This window comes from Oryctolagus cuniculus, chromosome 5, assembly GCF_964237555.1.
Source record: "Oryctolagus cuniculus chromosome 5, mOryCun1.1, whole genome shotgun sequence".
In the NCBI taxonomy this organism is placed as follows: Eukaryota; Metazoa; Chordata; class Mammalia; order Lagomorpha; family Leporidae; genus Oryctolagus; species Oryctolagus cuniculus.
Genome location: NC_091436.1, coordinates 143,327,412 through 143,347,044, shown reverse-complemented (window position 1 = coordinate 143,347,044; position 19,633 = coordinate 143,327,412). Strand labels below are relative to the sequence as shown.

Genomic DNA, 19,633 nt, shown 5'->3' with positions numbered 1-19,633 from the left:
GCTGAGTCCCACCCCCGTGTCTGTTGTTTTTAAACCTGCCGGTCTTTGGTACTTTGTTACAGCAATCCAAGGCAAGACTCTTCCCATGCAAGTCCAATATGCAGCCAGAGTTGGCAAGCAGAGATATTTCTGTTAGAATAAGAGTGGTCCTCAGACTGGCAGCATCAGCACCCCTTGGGCATGTGTTAGAGATGCAGAGTCCCAGGCCTCACTGTGGTCCTTCTGTAGCAGAATCTACCATTGAAGAAGATCCCAGGTAACCCAAGTGCAAGCTGAAGTTGAGACCACTGTTCACATCTGTGGTGCACAGCCAGATGAGAAAAGCTGCACACACACGGGGCTTCTGCACACACACGGGGCTTAGGTCAGGGATTTTCAGCCTTGGAGAACAATGAATGTCTCTCCATGCTGCATTTTGAGCAATTTCTTTAAATTAATTTTTCAGTTCACTAATTTCTTTCTTAAATATGTAGTTTATTTATTTGAAAAAGTTACAGAAAAAGGCAGAGACAGAGGTCTTCCATTCATTGGTTCACTCCCCAAATGGCCGCAACAACCAGGGCTGGGCCAGGCTGAAGCCAGGAGCCAGGAACTTCTTTCAGGTCTCCCACATGGGTGCAGGAGCCCGAGCACTTGGGCCATCCTCTGCTGCTTTCCCAAGCACATTAGTAGGGAGCTGGATGGGAAGTGGAGCAGCTGGGACTTGAACCAATGCCCATATAGTATGCCGGTGCTGCAGGCCAGGGGTTTTACCCTCTGTGCCACAGTACCAGTCCCACTAATTTCTTTATTTTTTTCTTCTTCTGCTTTTTTTTTAAAAGATTTATTTATTTAATTATTTGAAAGAGTTACACAGAGAAGGAGAGGCAGAGAGAGAGAGGTCCTCCTCCGTTGGTTCACTTCCCAATTGGTCGCAATGGCCAGAGTTGCACTGATTTGAAGCCAGGACCAGGAGTTTCATCTAGGTCTCCCATGTGGGTTCAGGGGCCCAAGGGCTTGGGCCATCTTGTACTGCTTTCCCAGGCCATAGTAGAGAGCTGGATTGGAAGAGGAGCAGCTGGGACTTGAACCGGCGCCCATATGGGATGCCTGTGTTTCTTACTCATAAATTCTTTATATCTTCAAATAATTAGATCATAATTAATGTTTTTGTCTTTGTTCAATATGTAGCATTATTGTGGGACTGATTTTGTGATGTATTGTCTCTGTGGGCCCTTGCAAGTGCGAGCTTATTTTTTGTAGTATGCCTATGGCTGTGGTTGTGGTTGTAGGTTCATGCTTTATCAATAGTAATTCTTCAGGGACTATTGAATAATTCTGTTTGGTTTATCCAGCCAGCACTTGTGTTGCCTTCTTCTAGGCTCCTAGGAACCTTACCAATCCATCACACTGTAAAATAAATTATCAGCTTGAAGTTAAGTTTGTAAGGCAATTATTAGATCTCAGCTATAATTCAAGTAGAATTCTCTTCCCTTCCACACAGAACCAAACTGGAAGCAGTAGTTTTCTTTGTGATTTCCATCTGTAAGGCAGGTTTATTTCTAATTTTTAAAATTTTATTTGAAAATCAGGGAGACAGGGAACTGTAATCCACTGGTTCACTTCCCAGTGGCCTGCAGTAGCTGGAACTGGGCCAGGCCAAGAACCAAGATCCAGAACTCCATCCAGGTACCCCACATTGGTGGTAGGGACCCAGCTTGTAGCAGGAAGTTGGAAATGGAAGTGGAGGAGCTGGGACGCAAACTGAGCTTTCCAATATGGGACGCAGGTGTCCCAGTCAGTGACTTAGCCTCTGCCACATGCCTGCCCCATGGTTTACTTCCAATTGACCTTTACAATGGGAGTAGTCCTATGGCATCATTGCTGTATAAAGTCTCTTATTAGATTTCCACCTTGGGTGGGCCCATGGCTCGCTCCTCCTTCCTTCCTTCCTTCCTTCCTTCCTTCCTTCCTTTCGTCCTTGTACCCCATGTAGCTGTCAAAGCAGAAGCTTCAAGTGGCCAGGCCTGGTCTCTGCTCCCAGGGTCATGGTCAATGCCTGCTCACTGTCTGCCTTCCTGCCTTCACTTTTGGTTTGGCTCACTGATGCATTTTAACTGATTTTATTAAAGCCTTGTTCAGTATTTTGAGTTGTTTCTTAGGACAGGCTGTCCAGAGTGACTTCTCTACAGAATTGCCAGAAATTGAAGCTCCTTAAGTAGCTTCTATCCTAGCACATTCTTTAAGGGCCTTCAAGACTCACGAAGGCGAGCTATATAATGAACACATCTATAAGAACATGTTCAGAGACTCAACATTGAGGTGTACACCCCTTGTCACCATTATTCATAGTGTTGTTTTAGGGGAAGAAAATAGATGGAAAATTTTTGTGAAATTCTTTGCTTTTTTAAAAAGAGTGTTGGCCACTTAAATTTTTGCAAATGCAGCAAAAACCTCCCTGAGCCACATGAAAGAGGAGGCAATAATCCTACCTTGATGCTGATTTAGATGTTGACAGTAAGCTGAGTGTGAAATTCTGCTGCATGTCACGAAGACGAAAAAAATCCTGTAGCTTTGCTGAGGCTTCTGATGAAAACTTGAAAAACTACCCAACAGAAGACAGGTTACTCATCAAAAATAATTGATTCAATCAGAATCACAGGCCAATAAAGACTTTTGAAGTCCCCTAGGTTCTTGGGTCCAAATATGACAATGTAAAGACTTTCCATCTCCGTTAATGCCAAAGAGGGGGCCGTGCCAGTCTATGAAGTGTGCATGTCTCTGCCGTGTGAGGTGAGAACTACACGTTCTTCAAGCAAGGTGAAGCACATTCAGTGTCTGTATTAGGAAACATGATACAGTCCTCCACATAAATTAAATGAATCATCCATTGGAAGACTTTCTCTTCTGACTAATACCATTATGCTGATTTTCAACAACAGGAGTTTTTGAAAAGATTTATTACTCAAGTCTAATTTTTCCCCAGAGTTTGTAATATTATTAAGTATTTTTATCCAATAAAGGTAGGAGATAAATTGACTTTAACCTGATCGGACAAACAGGCTGGCACAAGGCAGGCAGGGCATAAGAGGTTAAAAATAACAAACTGAGCCCAGGGGTGTTCACCTAACAAACCTAGCCCGTGGCCTGGGTACACCTTGTCCATGCCATGGCTTTCTCCTGGCCTGTTCTGGGCAGCATGGTGGCAGGCTGTGTGTCAGTTCCTTCAGCAGTGACTGTACTCCACGTGGCCTTCTCCCGTGAAAGACCCCACCCACCCCAACCCCGCCTCAATGGTGCTTTATTCCTGTTTGTCCTCTGCAGAGGAAACAGCTGCAACACCACTTTTAAGCTATTTTAGCCACGAAATTGTGTCATTTCTTTTGGTGTTCTGAATTCCTAAACATGTTATCTGGTGTTGTGGTAAGATTCAATACAACATACTCTTTGAAAGATTTTTCAATCATTAAAAGATGAAGGGTGAGTTAAATTGTAGCTGTTTATGGGATAAGCCAAAGCAATTTTCAGAATGACTTTCCCTTTTGCAAAGGGAGTGAATCTTATGGAACTGCTCTCGGCCTTACTGCTTGCATTTGCTCTTCCCATATTTTTTATTGTGTAAAATTCACATAGCATAAATACTATCATTTTAGCCATTTTTAAAGGCAGAGGTCAGTGGCATTAAGTACATTAAAAGTATTTGTGCAGCCATCAGCACCATCTCTCCCTAGAACTTTTTCATCTTTTCCACCTAAAACTCTGTACCCGATAGGCAATACCTCCCCAGCTCTCCCTTCCCTACCTTCCTTGGTAGCTTTCTGTCTCTATGAATTAGACAACTCTGGGTACCTCAGGTAAGTGGGATTATATGGTAATTGTCCTTTTGTATCTTTATGCTTTCACTCGGCATGTTTACCCAGGTTCATCCATGTAGCAGCATGTCAGATGTCATTTCTTTTATGAATGGATAATATTCCCTTATATGGTTATGTCATATATGTAGTTGTTATTTGTCATATATTGATCTATGTTATTGCTGTTTTTTATCAAATCACCTATTGATGGACATTTGGTTGATTTTTTCTTTTTGAGTATTCTATTTAATGGTGTCCTATAACTATTGGTGTCCAAATACCTATTGGAGTCCCTGTTTTCAGTTTTTCAGGAAATGTCCACGGATTGGAATTGTTGGACCATATTAATCTATGTTAAAATTTTTGAGGATTGCCATACTGTTTTCCCTAGTGACTGCACTGTTTCACAGCCCCACCGGTAATGTTGGAGGGCTCCAATTTCACAACATTCTTGCTACCACTTGTTATTCTCTGTGTTTTGATAGTAGCCGTCTTAACAGGTGTGAGGTGGTATCTCTTTCTCTCTCTTTTTTAAAGATTTATTTATTTATTGAAAGTCAGAGTTACAAAGAGAGAGAAGGAGAGGCAGAGAGAGCGAGAGGTCTTCCATGTGCTGGTTCACTCCCCAGTTGACCACAACTGCTGGAGCTGCGCCAATCCAAAGCCAGGAGCCAGGAGCTTCTAGCAGGTCTCCCACGAGGGTGCAGGGGCCCAAACACTTGGGCCATCCTCTACTGCTTTCCCAGTCTATAGCAGAGAGTGGGATTGGAAGTAGAGCAGCTGGGACTTGAACTGGCGCCCATATGGGATGCTGGCACTGCAGGCAGCGGCTTTACCCACTATGTCACAGTGCCAGTCCCAAGGTGGTCTCTCTTTATGATTGCTTTGTGCCTGTTTGTCATAAGAAGAGCCTCACTTGCTAGGGAGTGCCTTTGATTTGCAGGCCAGGTGGAGCTCAATACCCTGCTGGTTCTTTCCAGAAGGAGTCAGGCACCTTTGTTCTTCAGTCATTACAGTGATGAACATCTGTTCAGCCAGCATGAAATGTAGAAGAGGGGAGGACCAGCTTCTGAGGACAGGTGGCCAACTAACCCCAGAACTGGGCTCAAATAGGCCCTGTGCATGCGGGTATCACCTTAATGTGTCACGATTGGTGTCATACAGAGGTGACCAAACAGCACAGCAGATTTATGACAACAAATGCCTACACTGAACAGTGCTTTGTCAAATTATGTGCTGCAGCATAACTGTGGAGCTGGAGAAGGCATTTACTAGAGAAAACCATACTAAGCTGGCTACAAATAGTTTTAGATGTCCAGGGGACCACATTGTAGGTGAGAGCTCAACAGTGACCGCATGTCAGCCTTTTAGAAGTTGTCTTCAGGGGCTTGCGCTGTGGTGTAGTGGGTAAAGCCACCATCTGCTGTGCCGGCACCCCATATGGGCGCCGGTTCAAGTCCCAGCTGCTCCATTTCCAATCCAGCTCTCTGCTGTGGCCTGGGAAAGCAGTAGGAGATGGCACAAGGCCTTGAGCCCCTGCACCCATGTGGGAGATCCTGAAGAAGCTCCTGGCTCCCGGCTTCAAATCAGCACAGCTCCGACCATTGCAGCCAATTGGGGAGTGAACCAGGGGATGGAAGACCTCCTTCTCTCTCTCTCTCTCTGCCTCTCCTTCTCTTTCTGTGTAACTCTGACTTTCAAGTAAATAAATAAATCTTTTTTTTTTAAAGAAGTTATCTTCAGAGATGTATTGGAAAACAGAGAAATTACTATACAGAATCATCATTTGTATTAACTCAAGGATAACCCTTACTAAAGAATTCAGTTCTCTTTCATATGGGCCTCGGCCAGAGCTAGAATCTGCCTAAAATAATATGAAGTTCACTAATTTAAATCAAAGAAGTGTACTTTGAATTAATAGGTACTATATATTTTATTTGAAGAGAGGGAGAGGGAGAGAGGGAGAGAGGGAGAGAGAGACTGAGAGAGAGAGAGAGAGAGAAAGCAATCTCCCTTCTGCGGGTTCACTTCCCAAGTGCCTGCAATAGTCAGGGCTTGGCCATGCCAAAGCCAGGAGGCTTGAACTCAATCCAGGTCTCCTATGTGGATAGCATGGACCCAAGTAGTAGTCTCCCAGGGTGCCCATTAGCAGGAAGCTAGAATTGGGAGCAGAGGCAGGACTCAAACCCAAACACTCATTATGAGATGCAGGTGTCCCAAGCAGAGTCTTAACCACTACACTCACACCGACATCATAAACTAAGTGAAGTTTTAGCTAGTAATATACAAGAGGTCTACAAAACATTCATGAAAAGTGCACGTTATAAAGAAACTATGCATAGGTCTCATTTTTTTCCAACATAGTGAAGTGATCTTTCAACTCTATTTTCCCATGAAAGTCTTGAAGCATTCTTGCACACTAACACACTTTTCAATTTTTACTGTAATTAGCACATTAAATGCGAATGGGGCTTCTAAGGAGTGTTTTGCTTCTCTAATAAACTGAATAAGCCACCTAAATCCTTATTCATATTTAATTTGCTAGGCAATCTGCTTCCTCCTACATAGGCAAACGTTAAAGTTCAGCTTTGGTCTTGTGGGCATGACTGGGCTTTAAATGTTACTGTGTAGACTAACTCATTGTGTTGGTTGGAGACATCCACCGTGAGCATCTAGTCCTTGTACCAAATATAAGGTTATTGCTGTTAGGATATTAAGCTTTGAATTTATGATGTCTTGCATTTGTGTCCAGTGGAAGATTCAGATTCATTTCCATTTTATTTTGGTTTTGATGATGTGTTTTAAACAATTTGTAGACTCACAATTTGCTCATGGTTTATTTCCTTTATCTTAATGTTGGAGGTTTCCATGGGACCACACAGATATCAGATGATGTGACTAGCAATTCAACATGTTTTAAGACATATTTTTATTTGAGAGGCAGAATCACAGAGAGTGGGAGAGAGAGAGATATCAGCCATCTGCTGGCTCACTCCATCAAATGGCCACAATGGCTGGGGCTGGGCTAGGCCAAAGTGAGGAGCCTGTAATTCCATTCAGCCATCCCACATGGGTTCAGTGGCCTAAGCACATGAGCCATCCTCTGCTGGTTTCCCAGGTGCATTAGCAAGGACCTGGATCAGAAGTGGAGCAACTGGGACTCTAACTCGTGCCCATATAGGATATTGGCATCACAGGCAATGCTTAATCTACTATACCACAACACCAACTCTAGTAATTCAGCATTTGAAAGGCACAGTTACAGAGAGAGGGTGGGTGGGGGGAGACAGAGAGCAGTCTCCTATCCACTGGTTCATTGCCCAAATGGCCATAACAGTTGGAGCTGGACCAGTCCAAAGCCTGGAGCCAGAAGTCAGGAGCTACATCCGGATCTCACATATGGGTACCAGGGACCCAAGCACTTGGGCCCCCCTTGGCTGCATTCCCAAGTGCATTAGCAAGGAGCTGGATCAGAAGTGGAGCAGCTGGGACTCGAACCAGCACCCATATGGGATGCTGGCACTGCAGATGGCAGCTTTACCCACTATACCACGACTGCCGGCCCCTAGAATCTATTCTATAAATGAGCTTGCTTTGTTTATTCTGCCCATTCTAAGCATGAGAATCTTGATGGAAATTCCCAGTTGTGGCCATCTGCTTCAGATCTTCAACCTAAGCAGAGCAGATGCCATGCTCTGGAATGAACCAGGGTGATTTTCATTGTTCATCCTATGGCACACAGGATGGACCCAGAGTGGTTCTGGTGCTAACACTTCACCATTAGAAAGATTTGCTTTTGTCCTGGTTCTGACTTTTGTCAGACCTTCTTTGTCTGCTTCTACATAGCCTTTGACCCCCTTTTGTGATCTCAATTGTTCATGTCCTGGGCTGGGCAGGTTACAGGAAACAGTTCTCTTGGTTATCTGAAATAATACTTGCAAGAATTTTCTGTCTGTGTCTTTATTCTCAAAATTACGTCTTCCAGATGAAAGGTTTCGCTAACTGTGTGTTCGCACACATAGGCAGGCAGGTGTTTTGAGTTGCAACCTCCAGGGCTGTGAAGTGTCTCAGGGCCTGCCAGTTGCATCTTCCCTGCTGTAGAGGGGGAGCCCTGGTGGAGGGACTGCTGGCCTTTGTCAGGTAGGCAGATCTTAGTGGAGGTCTGCTTCTATGCCATGCCCTCCATTGCTCGGGAAACCTCCTCCGGAATGCTTTCCCCAGACGTCCACCTAGTGAGCTCTCTTACTTCCTTCATACCTTTGTTTAAACCACAGTCTTCTCATTGACGCTCCCTGTTGATGTCCTGCCTGTCTCCTTGCTTTTTTTTGCCTTTATTCCTCGTGCTTTCATCCTTCTACCCTCCCATCCCAATTAACTTATAGCCATTATTATTTTTTTAAGTTTCTCTCCTACAATTATGAAATATAAGCTCTGCGAAGATGGGCAACTTGGTCTATTTTGTTTACAGAGACTTCCCAAGCATCTAGGGAAGTGCCTTGAGCATAGCAGGTGCTCAAATATTTTGTTCAGGGATCAGCATTGTGAGTAAAGCCACTGCCTGAGACACCAGCATCCCATATTGGCAATGGTTCGTGCCCCTGTTGCTCTACTTCTGATACAGCTCCTTGCTAATGACTTGGGAAGAGCCGCAGAGGGTGACCCAAGAGTTTGGGTTCTGTGCCACCCACGTGGGAGACCTGGATGAAACTTCTGTCTCCTGGCTTCAGCCTGGCTCAGTGCTAGCCATTGTGGCCACCTGGGGAGTGAACCAGGGGATCGAAGATCTTGCTCTCTGTCTCTCCCTCTCTCTGTAATTGACTTTCAAAGTAAATAAATAACTCTTAAAACATGTTTTGTTGAATAAATTTAATAAGTGAAATGTAGTAAATCATAATTGCTACCAACTGTATTTCTTATACTTCAGGTTTTGTGTTAAGTATTGTTTTAATCTAATACCACATTTGATTCTTCTAACAACCCTATGATGTTGATACAATTATTGAAATTGGCACTTCATACGTTGTAAAACTGAGGTGAAGAGAGGTGAAAGTGTTTGTAAAAATTAGCTAATAAGAAGTAGGACAAGGATTTAGGCCAGATGTGCCCAACCCATGCTTGGATTTGTTATTGCTCTCCTAATAATGACCTATAACGGCAGCTACAAATTTGCTCAAAAACTCTTAGAATTTCAAGATGGCAGCAACAGAGCAGGAAACTCAGTGCTGGGCTTTGAGAGAGCACGTGGGCTATGCGTTCATGAAGCCAGCCCTGGGCGAGTGAGTGTGCACGCCTGGTCACGGCCATTGAGGGGCATGCACTGTGACTTAGCCCTTTCACCTCCACTTTCAGATGGGTGACATTTGCTCCAGTTTTGTGTTTAGAGTTGGAAGGAACATCAGAGATCAGTTCAGTGCAGTTATTTGACAGGGGAGAAAACCGGTCTCTGAAGGGTGCTGTTTATAAAAGAAACACGTGCCTTCTAGGTCACGGAAAAGCTTCAGCACGTCCCAGACACAGTGCCCTTGGTACTGAAAGGGACTGGAGCAATGAAAAATAGGTATTTTTTTTTTCATTGCAATCAATAGAATCCGAGTCACTTGTAATATTTGAAAAAAAAAAAAAACAACCTCAGGGACTTAAAAAAAAAAGAGAGAATTCAAGGGTATCCTTGTGATGATGCCATTCTCATTTGCATCCACGTGCACTTTCTTAAGAAAAAGGCGAAGTACACCACATTCAAATATGTCATACGCCTAGCGTGTTTGGTAGAAAAACGATTTTGAACCCACAGTCTCAGATGATTTCCTCGCTCGAAATAGCCCCTCCTCCCCTCCTTCTTGCCCAAATTCCTTTAAGAGTTCACGGTCTAACTGAAATTCCAGCACCTTTATCTGGTGGTTGTTTTCATTTTATCTAAATCAACACGCGTTTGTTAGGCAGTGCTTTGGTTTATCGCACTGACTGCCTCTGTGGTTCTAAACCTTTTGGTTTCATGACTTCTTCAAAATTCTTGAAGACCCTAAAAATGCCTTGGCAGAGGTGGATACGTCCGCAGTTAGGATTTTGGAAAGTGAAACTTGAAACATTGAGAAGCTGCACTGCACAAGCACACACTCCATTTGCTGTCAAGGAGATGACATAACCACCCACCAAGTTGCTCCTTGAAAATGCCACTGCACGTACTGGAGATAAGACCACAGAGGCAGATGATGTTTTGGTATTATCAGAAAATATTATTTCTATCTTCTTCTTATGTAAAATTTATATAACAAAATTTGCCATTTTAACCCCTTTGTGAAATTATTTAGTTTTATTTATTTGAGAATCAGAGAGAAAGAGGAAAAGAAAGAAATCTTCCACCACTGGCTCACTACCCAAATGCCTGCAATGGCCAGACTGGAGTCAGACTGAAGCTGGAGGCTGGGAGCCCGCTCCAGGTCCTCCACATGGGTGGCAGGGACTCAGCTGCTTGAGCCATCACTGTTGCTGCTCAGGGTGTGTGTTAGCAGGGGGCTAGAATTGAGAGTGGAGCTGCGACTCAAACCCAACTCACTGCTCACCCTTTCTATGATTTTTAAGTGTACAGCTCAAAGGAATCAATTACAGTGACAATGTTGTGCAACCATCACCACTACTCATTTTTTAAAAAAAGAATTATTTGGAAGTCAGAATTACAGAGAATGAGAGAGAGAAAAAGAGAGAGAGAGAGAGAGAGAGATCTTGTATCTGCTGGTTCTCTCCAAATGGCCACAATGGATGGGGCTGGGCCAGGCTGAAACCAGAAGCCAGAAGCCAGGAGCTTCATCTGGGTCTCCCATGTGGTTGCAGGGGCCCAAGGTCTTGGGTCATCTTTGCTGCTTTCCCAGGGGCACTACCAGGGAGCTGGGTCAGAAGCAAAGCAGCCAGCACTTGAACTGGCGTCCACATGAGATTCTGGCACTGCTAAACCGACTATACCAGAGTGCTGGCCCCACCGTTACTCATTTTCAAAATTTTTTATCATCCTAAATGGACACTCTGGAACCCTGGTGTAACTAGTATCTATGCCCCTCCCTGCAGCCCTAGGTAACTGCTAATCTAGTTGCTGATTTTATAAATTTGCCTATTCTAGATATTTCATAGATATGGAATCGCATTATTTGTTCTTTTGTGCCTGGACATTTGGGTTATTGATTCAAGTTTCATCCATGTGTCAGTACTTCATTCTCTTTTATGGTGGAATAAAATCTCATTGTGTGTGTGCCACATTTTTCATTTATTCAGCTACTGATGGACACTTGGCCTGTTTCCAACTTTGGCCTACAAATATCTGTTTGAGTCTCTGTTTCCCATTCTTGTGGATGCATGTCTAGGCGTGGGATTGCTGGGTCGTATGGTAGTTCTATGCTGAACATTTTTGCAGACTGCCACACTGTTTTCCACAGTGTCTGCACCACCCTGCATCCCCACTGACAGTGCACAGGGCTTTCAACTTCTCTACATTTCCATCAGCACTTTTTATCTCTGCTATTCAAAAAAATAGTAATAGCCACCCTAATGAGTGTGAAATGGTGTCCCATTTCAATTTGGATTTGCATGTCCCTGATGGCTAATAATGTGGAGAATCTTTTCATGTAGAAAATGTTTTTGACCTTGAAGATCCTTACTGTAGGCAATGCCAGGTCCATGATATTCTTACTCTTTTCCAAAAAGAACAGTTGAACAATTTTCCTCTCAGATGTGTTCAGTTGAAGAATTTGTCCCTGGCTATTTGTACTAAAATATAATAAAATACAAAGTCCAAACATCATGTTAGTTAACAGGAAATTGCTCTACCACGTGCAGTAAAAGCGGATTGAAAACATTATTTCCAAATCCATCATGCCACATAAACTCAGCCAAAGATGAGCCTAACACATGCAACAAACTCCTTTTATGGTCATGTCCTTTGCTTTATATTTGTTTCAATAGAACTGGATTTGGGGGACTATGTATATACAGAGGTGACAGAAAATAAAAGTTGGGATCATTATGGCTCACCTGAGCATGCTGGAAACACGAGACGCTGGGTGTTATTTTATGAAGTGCCTGCATTGGAGTCAATGGTAGAACCAGGCCGAACTATGCATTGCCAAATAGGTAGCAAAGTTTGAGCAGAATGATCACCAATAATTTCCAAATAACAAATAGCTGGCTGACAGGTAGTAATTTCAGTGCCAAAAATCTGTTTCCCTTTCTGGGAATTTGACTCACAGGTCAGAGACAAATTGTTCAGTTGAAGAAGTTGACCTGCAGGGAAAAATTGATCAGCTGATCCTCCCAAGTTTCCGTAGTAATGTGATTGCCTTACACGTTTTCATGTTATTTGTATGACACCCTGCATGTACGTTAAGTGCTCCTAAAACATTCTTGATTAATTAATTGCTTACCCAGTGTTAAGTCCTTCTCTTTTTTTCAAACAGAATATAAATTTGTCAGAATGATATTGTACCCAGTTTAAAAGGCTCACTCCCTTAGGCTCTTTTGCAGGTAGGAGTGGCCATGTGACCCAGACTGGTGACATAATTGAAGTCTACAGGGAGGAGCTTCTAGGAAAGCAATAGTCTCAGCTGGCATTCACTGTTTCTCTTGTTCCCCCTTCTTCCTGCTTGGAAGGTGGATACCATTCTGCACCTACAGTACCCATCTGGCAACCACAAGGACAATGCAAGGACATTGGAGTAAACAACCAGAAGGATCCTGGTTGAAGGTCTTTAATGACTTCCTCAAAGTTTGTCTGCATCTGCCAATATTTGGACTTTTCAGTTGGATAGAAAAATGAAGGTGGATTTTGTTTAAGTTTCTGTTGTTGGGTTTTTCTTCTATGTGGCTCAAAGGGATCCTATCTGTCATGGTGTTGAAACATAAAAAACAGGTGAGATCTGGAACTCACTGAGCCTAAGGAGAGAAAAGGAGGCGGGGAAGATGAGAAGCTGAATGTGTCACCGAGCAACTGCCCTGACACCCCTGTGTATGTAAAACGCAGGGCAGCGGCCACTGTCACCCTCCTTCTTGTTCACAGTCTACCACTGGGCGTGGAACTCGACAGTCCTGATACAGAACAATTCCCAAAGCTGCTTGGAAGAGTTGCTATAGAAGGTCAAACCTGAGTCCACTCAACTGATGGGCAGAAAACCAGTCACTGACGTTGGGATGACGGAAGAAAAGAGGCAATTATTGTAACACATAGAGCAAGGACCCAGGCAGCTGTTGCCTAGTTCCTGGGCTCCCTGACGATTAGAGGTGAAGGCTCCTATAGGTTGAAGTTGGGGCTCAAAGGTGCATGTTCAGCTCATGTCCAAGTTCCTGTTTGGTTTATAGTGTTCATACCCCTCCTTTGATTGGTCAGCCATATAGTGTCCTTTAGGGAATATTGAAGATAGCCCAGTGGGCTCTATTCAGTCTAGGGGCTTTGGGGAGGTGGCTGTTACTTTTTGCTCAGGGCCTAGGAAAATAAAACCCTAGTGACAATAGCAATCCTCAAGGTGTAATCAATTGGAAAAGCAAATGACCTCATGACCTCAGGAGTCTGATGATTAGAACCTTATAGAGCTCAACTGTACTGCTCCCTCAGGGAGTCAGTTTTATTAAGTTGCTGATTGTCTATCAAAAAGGCAGGGCAAGGACACTTAAAGGTGAGGCAGGGAAGCTAGGAGACTGGGGCCTGATGCTATCTAGCAACTGAGTACAGGGATTCAATTGTAGTCAGAGCCTCCCAGTGCACAGACAGGAACATCCAGGCCTCTTCTTATTTCCCTAGGGGTAGGGGAGCGTCCTTCTTGGGTAAGTTAAGCTTCCTTTGAGAACACTTTAAAATTCGAGTTTGAACCTGGTTGACAAAGAAACATAACCCCTGGATCATTAGCCTACCTGTCTGGTTTTGTGGAGTGGAATAACCGTGGCCATGGAAAATGACCTTGATTGTCCTTGAATGGTAAGGGCAGAAAATTGAGAACAAAGAACTCTTTTGATATGTTTTAAATAATGGTTTTCAAAAATAATCTAGTTCCTTTAAATCTCTTTATTTATTGTGCAATAAAAGAAATAGGAAATACCAGGGCTTTACTTTCATGAAAAAATCTATTCTTCTAAGTATGCAAACCTACATAGCCAACTTATGCTTGCTTCACCCATTAATTCTATGGAGCACGTGAGTGTTCTCACACATTTGCTTCCTTTTCAGGTCATTTAAGATTATTGATTCCTCCTTCTCTAGTGTGGAGCTCAATTCTCTAAGGACTGGTTAGCAAAACATTTTCCAGCTCTCACAGTGCCATTTAAAAATGATTATGCTCAGTGTCTTCAGCTTAAAGAGTCCCTTCTCGATTCCCATATGCTAGCAGTTTGTACACCTCTTTTTTGCCTTATTTTTTAGGGCCAATTCCAAGACACTTGGCCCTTTCAGTAACATTCCCTTGGACTGCCTTCTTTCAGTTGTTAAAGCAGCAACAGAGTCAATGACTAAACCAGACAAATTGCGGAGATATATATATATATTTTTTTTTTTGTTTGGAAAAATCAGAAGTTTCTGGGGGAAATGAAATCATTGTAAGTAGTCATGTATAGTCTTTTGGCTCAAAAGTTAAAATGCTAAGTTACACATTAGCTGGCGCATAAATTTGCATATTGATATACACAGTCCCAGTGACTGTAATAGCATCACAGATTAGCAGAGACAGATGCACACAGACAAGCACAGGCTGACATTCAGAGACTCCGAGCCTGAGCAAAGGGTGGGGTTGCCTTGTTGAAAGCAAGGGGGCTTGGGAGGAGCACAGAGGTTTTTAAGGGAAAGGGGGAGGGCCCGGAAGGGTAGGGAGTACTCACTAACTCTTGCTTTGTGTAACTTCCTGGCCCCAGGTCTCTACTTTCCTGCCTTCTTTCCAACTTTAGACCTCTCCCGGAACTCAGAAGACGACTGTCAGAGGCTTAGACTGAAGAGGAAGATCCACCGCATTCCCAGTCCCCAAGGAGGATTTAGACTTTAAGAAAAGGAGAGGTGAGGGATTGGCGATACGGTTAAGCGACTGCTTGTGACAGTGGTTTGAGTCCCAGCTGCTCTGCTTCTGATTCAGCTCCTTGCTAATGGGTCTGGGAAAGCAGTGGCAGATGGCCCAACTACTTGGGCCCCTGCCACTTGTGTGGCAGAACTGGATGAAGCTCCTGGCTCCCAGCTTTGTCCTGACCCAGCTCCAGCTCTGCAAACTTGTGGGGAGTGAACCAGCAGATGGAAGGTCTCCCTCTCTCTTTGTCACTCTGCCTATCAAATAAATAAGTCTTAAAAAAAAAAAAAAGGAAGGAAGAGATGGTCTCTGAAAGGGTGTTTTTCAACTAGTTTGCTTTTTTATTTTGTTTTTTACTCTTCTATAACCTTGAGTAGGGCATCCAACAACAGACCCAAGTCTTAGCTTCCTGCCCAGATAGATGGCCTTGGGATGTTGCCAGCAAGGATCAAACCCTGAGACAAATCCAGATTCCACACTGGACTGATCTGCAAACCAAAGCACTGATTTATTAATTTACAGTGGAGAATATAGATGTCATGAAGTCCAGGGTGTTTCCTACAGCATAGTCTACACCCCTGTAGGACCAAGGTGCCTAGGGCACTGCATTAATAATTAGGATAAAAGGGTGAAGAGCTTCCTTATGCTTTATTTACTTATTTATTTTTTGACAGGCAGAGTTAGACAGTGAGAGAGAGACAGAGACAGAGAGAAAGGTCTTCCTTCCGTTGGTTCACCCCCCAAGTGACCACTACAGCTGGTACTGTGCTGATCCAAAGCCAGGAGCCAGGTGCTTCCTCCTGGTCTCCCCTGCGGGTGCAGGGCCCAAGGACCTGGGCCATCCTCCACTGCACTCCCGGGCTACAGCAGAGAGCTGGACTGGAAGAGGAGCAACCGGGACAGAATCTGGCACCCCAACCGGGACTAGAACCCAGTGTGCTGGCGCCGCAGGTGGAGGATTAGCCTATTGAGCTGCGGCGCCGGCCCTTCCTTATGCTTGGAGAGGCCACAGGACACTGCCTCCGTAGTAATTCCTTATATGCCAAGTGGTCTCCACGGATGCTCGAAGCACCTTCTACAGTTCATGGTCTTGGCTTCTCATGTCTCAAGGATTAGTCCCCATCATCTTTTGCTTTTAATGTTCACATTGGCCATTGCAAAACCAACATTTTTAAATTGTAATGAACATCTTTTATTTCCCCAAAAACTAGGCATTGAGCTCTCTGTGTGGTCTAGATGCTGTCATAGAGTGCAGGTACTGCGGGGGCGACCAAGATGAATCAAACCTGAAACAGCTCACAATCACGAAAACAGGAGTGTGCTGATATATACATCTGCTGCACCACGGTGGGACTGGGGGAGGGGCACTTTACAGAAATATCCAGAAAGTGCTCTGAGGATTCAAAGGATGAGACAGTGAACCTGCTTGCTGAGAAGGAGGGAGTCTGATTCATAGGGGGGTTGGCACTTTAGCTCAAACATAAAGAATGGCTATTGTTTCAGCAAGCAGAAATTGTCGGAGGTGCTGTAGGGAGGAATTGAGGGAGAGAGAAGAGGCAAGGTGTCTGGGAGGTAGCCCATGCCAAAGACAGGGAGAGCGTGGAGCACACCCAACATTTTGTTCCCATATATGCCTCCTGCTTAGGTTTGAGGACTAGAGGGTGTGTGACATGCTCACTTGGACTTACCTCCAATGGTGGAACTAGAAATGTGCCAGGGGATTTCAACTCAATCTTACCAAGGAGGCAAGTACCAATGCCAGCGCACTTGGTAAAGTGATAAGTATAAATCCACAACCAATCAAAAAGATAGGGTATGTGTCAATGAGATTTCACAAATAAGACCAGTGTAAGCAAATAATGAAGGATAGAATTAAAAGGGAGAGAATGATCCTGCAGGGGAAACAGGACACACAGCAGACTGATAGAATGGCAGCACCCCTGCCTCAGAATCAACCCTTGGGACATTCGGATCTGGCTAAAAGGTCCATGAGAGTCTCACAGGCATGGGAAGCCATGACACGGTGGCAAAAAACGATCTAAATGAAAGATCCTGGTGAACAAGACCCCAGCAGAAGGAACAGGCCATCAAGGAGAGAGGCGCCTTTCTCTGAAGGGAAGGAAGGAACCTCCACTGTGATACGGCCTTGACTAAACAAGTTCAGAGTCGGTGAACTCAAGGGGCTTCTATAGCCTAGACAGCTCATAGCAAGAGTCTCGGGTGATGGCTGATGTCATAAACAAGTGTGCCAATTGTTAAATCAACAATGGGAGTCACTGAGTACAGGCTCCCCATGTAGGATCTCTGTCCTTAATGTGTTTTACTATGAAACTTAAAAACAACACTACTAGTCGAACAATACCCTATACCTTGTGCGGTTGTGTGAGTGCAGCCTGTTGAAATCCTTGCTTAGTATATACTAAGTTGATCTTCAGTATATGAAGGTAATTGAAAATGAAACTCGATGAAGGGCTGGATGGGAGAGGGAGTGGAAGAGCTGAGGGACACGGGAGGGAGGGAGATTGGGTGGGGGGAAGCCACAACAATACAAAAGTTGCACTTTGTAAATTCACATTTATTAAATAAAAAAATAACTATATAACAAACAAAAAAAAGAAAAAGAAAAAAAAACAAAAAAGAACTTAATAATTTACCCTTTTAGTATTTTTTTTATGTTCTACTTAAAACTATTGGTTGAACTCTGTAATTAATACACAATTACTCTTAGGTGTTTAATTAATGCTATAACTATTATTCAAATAGTATTTTACACTTTGTGTTTCTTTGTGGGTGCAAACTGTTGAAATCTTTACTTAATATATGCTAAATTGATCTTCTGTATATAAAGATAATTGAAAATTAATCTTGATGTGAATGGAAGGAGAGAGGGAGTGGGAGAGGGGAGTGTTGTGGGTGGGAGGGAAGTTGGGGGGGGAAGCTATCGTAATCCATAAGCTGTACTTTGGAAATTTATGTTCATTAAATAAAATAAAATTAAAAAAAAAGAAAGCTAAAAAAAAAATAGAGGGCGTGTGAGAGCAGTAAGTGTCAGAGCTGAGAGGCCCACGGGGGCCCACGGCTCAACCATGAACGTCAGCAGCTTCACTCTGTGGGCGCCTGGCACTCACAAGGGTTTCTCCGAGGAAGGCTGTGATCCGGACTCCATTTCAGAAGATGAATTCAGCCTTGGGGTACGAGATGGACTGAGAAGAAAGAAAACAGAGGGCGAGGAACCTGATGTGGACGTTGCTGCGGGACCTCAGAGCAGAAAGGATGAGGTCTTGTTGAACCAGGACAGCAGCAGTGGGGATCAAAAAGGTAGAGGTGGTGCGAAAGATGCTATGAAGGTAGGATCTGCGGGTCTTGCTATCGAGTTGGATGCGGGAGGTAGATTAAGGATGAGTCGGTGATGACCAAGCGGAGCTAACATGAAGGGCTGTGCGAAGCACCTTGCACGAAGTAACTCATTTGATCCTCCTTATGACTCCACGAAGTAGTTACCATGGGTGTCCCCATTTTACAGGTGAGAAAACTGAGGCACAGAGATGATACAACTTCTCCAAGGTTGCATGGCTGATAGGAGGAGTCAGAATTTCCACCAAGTCTTGGAAGTCTTCTGACACTGCTGGCCATGCTGCTCCCCTCAGTGCTACTTCCAGGCCTCTCACTGCCAAGTTCCCCAGCTGGAATGACTTCTGCTGTCTCTGCCCATTCGATAAAGACTGAATGAGTTTCTGCCAATTGAATTGCCCTCTGGTCCTGACTCAGAGAAGCAAAGGGAAGGTAATCACAGTTCTGAAAACAAATCCATTTTAATCACTGAATCAATGTGGGTAGTGATTTGAAAACATAGTACAACACTCTACTGTTGAAGTCATACCCAATTAAAAAAGATTCCATATTGGTTGTTGATACCATGATTTAAGTTTTTGCTTTATTTGTTATTTTGTTATAGTAAAACAGAACAAAACAAATTCTGCCTGCCTTATCTCCATGTGTCAGTAGATCCACGTCACACTCCCTGCAATGTGGGTGTTTTGATAATCAACCTGATCTTAACTCAGTGGCATGGATCTCTTGGGCTTTGGTCTAAATCCGAGTGAATCTTGGGTGATCAAAGATCATTTTCATATCTCCAGTATTGGCCCACGGACTCCTAAGGGCTCCTCCGTGCTCAGGTCAGACCGGTACTTCATCTTGTTTCTTTCTGTTTTCTTCTTCATACTGAAACTACAGCACTGGAAATTTTTTTTATTAGAATTCAGGTACCATTAGGATAATGATAATGTCGCTTTTTAAAGCACATGGTATGCCAGCAGCACTCAGAGTGACAAAATGCAGGCTCGTTGAGTAATTACAGCTCTGTCCTCTGCAAGGAATTAATTTCACCCCCCAGAAAAACCCAAAACAAAACACTGGCATTTTTTTTTTAAAAAGCTGATGAACATTTCATGGCTTTCTGGCTTCTGATTTCATTGCCCTAACAATTGATACGGTCACTGCAATAACAGTTAACTGCTCCTGTGTGTTATGAACAAAAGCAGAAACTGCAGGGTCCACTGAAAGAAATCACGTGAGTGTGTGAGTCTGCATGTGTATGCTTGTGAATATACCCAAGAAATTGTGGGTGCAAACAGGCATGCACTCATAGTGTGTAACAGGTGTATGCACATGCCTGTACAAGTGCTTGTGAACATATCTGAGAAATTGTGGTGTGCATGTGTGCACCTGCCTATGTGCAGTTGCATATAAATTTGAGCCCCAGATATTTCAGCAGTC

General features: G+C 43.8%; 1 long non-coding RNA gene across 1 annotated transcript; it reads left to right on the top strand.

Moving 5' to 3' along the window:
* The first annotated feature begins 16,061 nt into the window (after nucleotides 1-16,061).
* On the top strand, nucleotides 16,062-18,766 carry LOC127487345 (uncharacterized). The gene is made up of 3 exons (XR_011388879.1): nucleotides 16,062-17,298; nucleotides 18,002-18,201; nucleotides 18,378-18,766. It is a non-coding gene; the product is annotated as an uncharacterized lncRNA (long non-coding RNA).
* The last annotated feature ends 867 nt before the right edge of the window (nucleotides 18,767-19,633 follow it).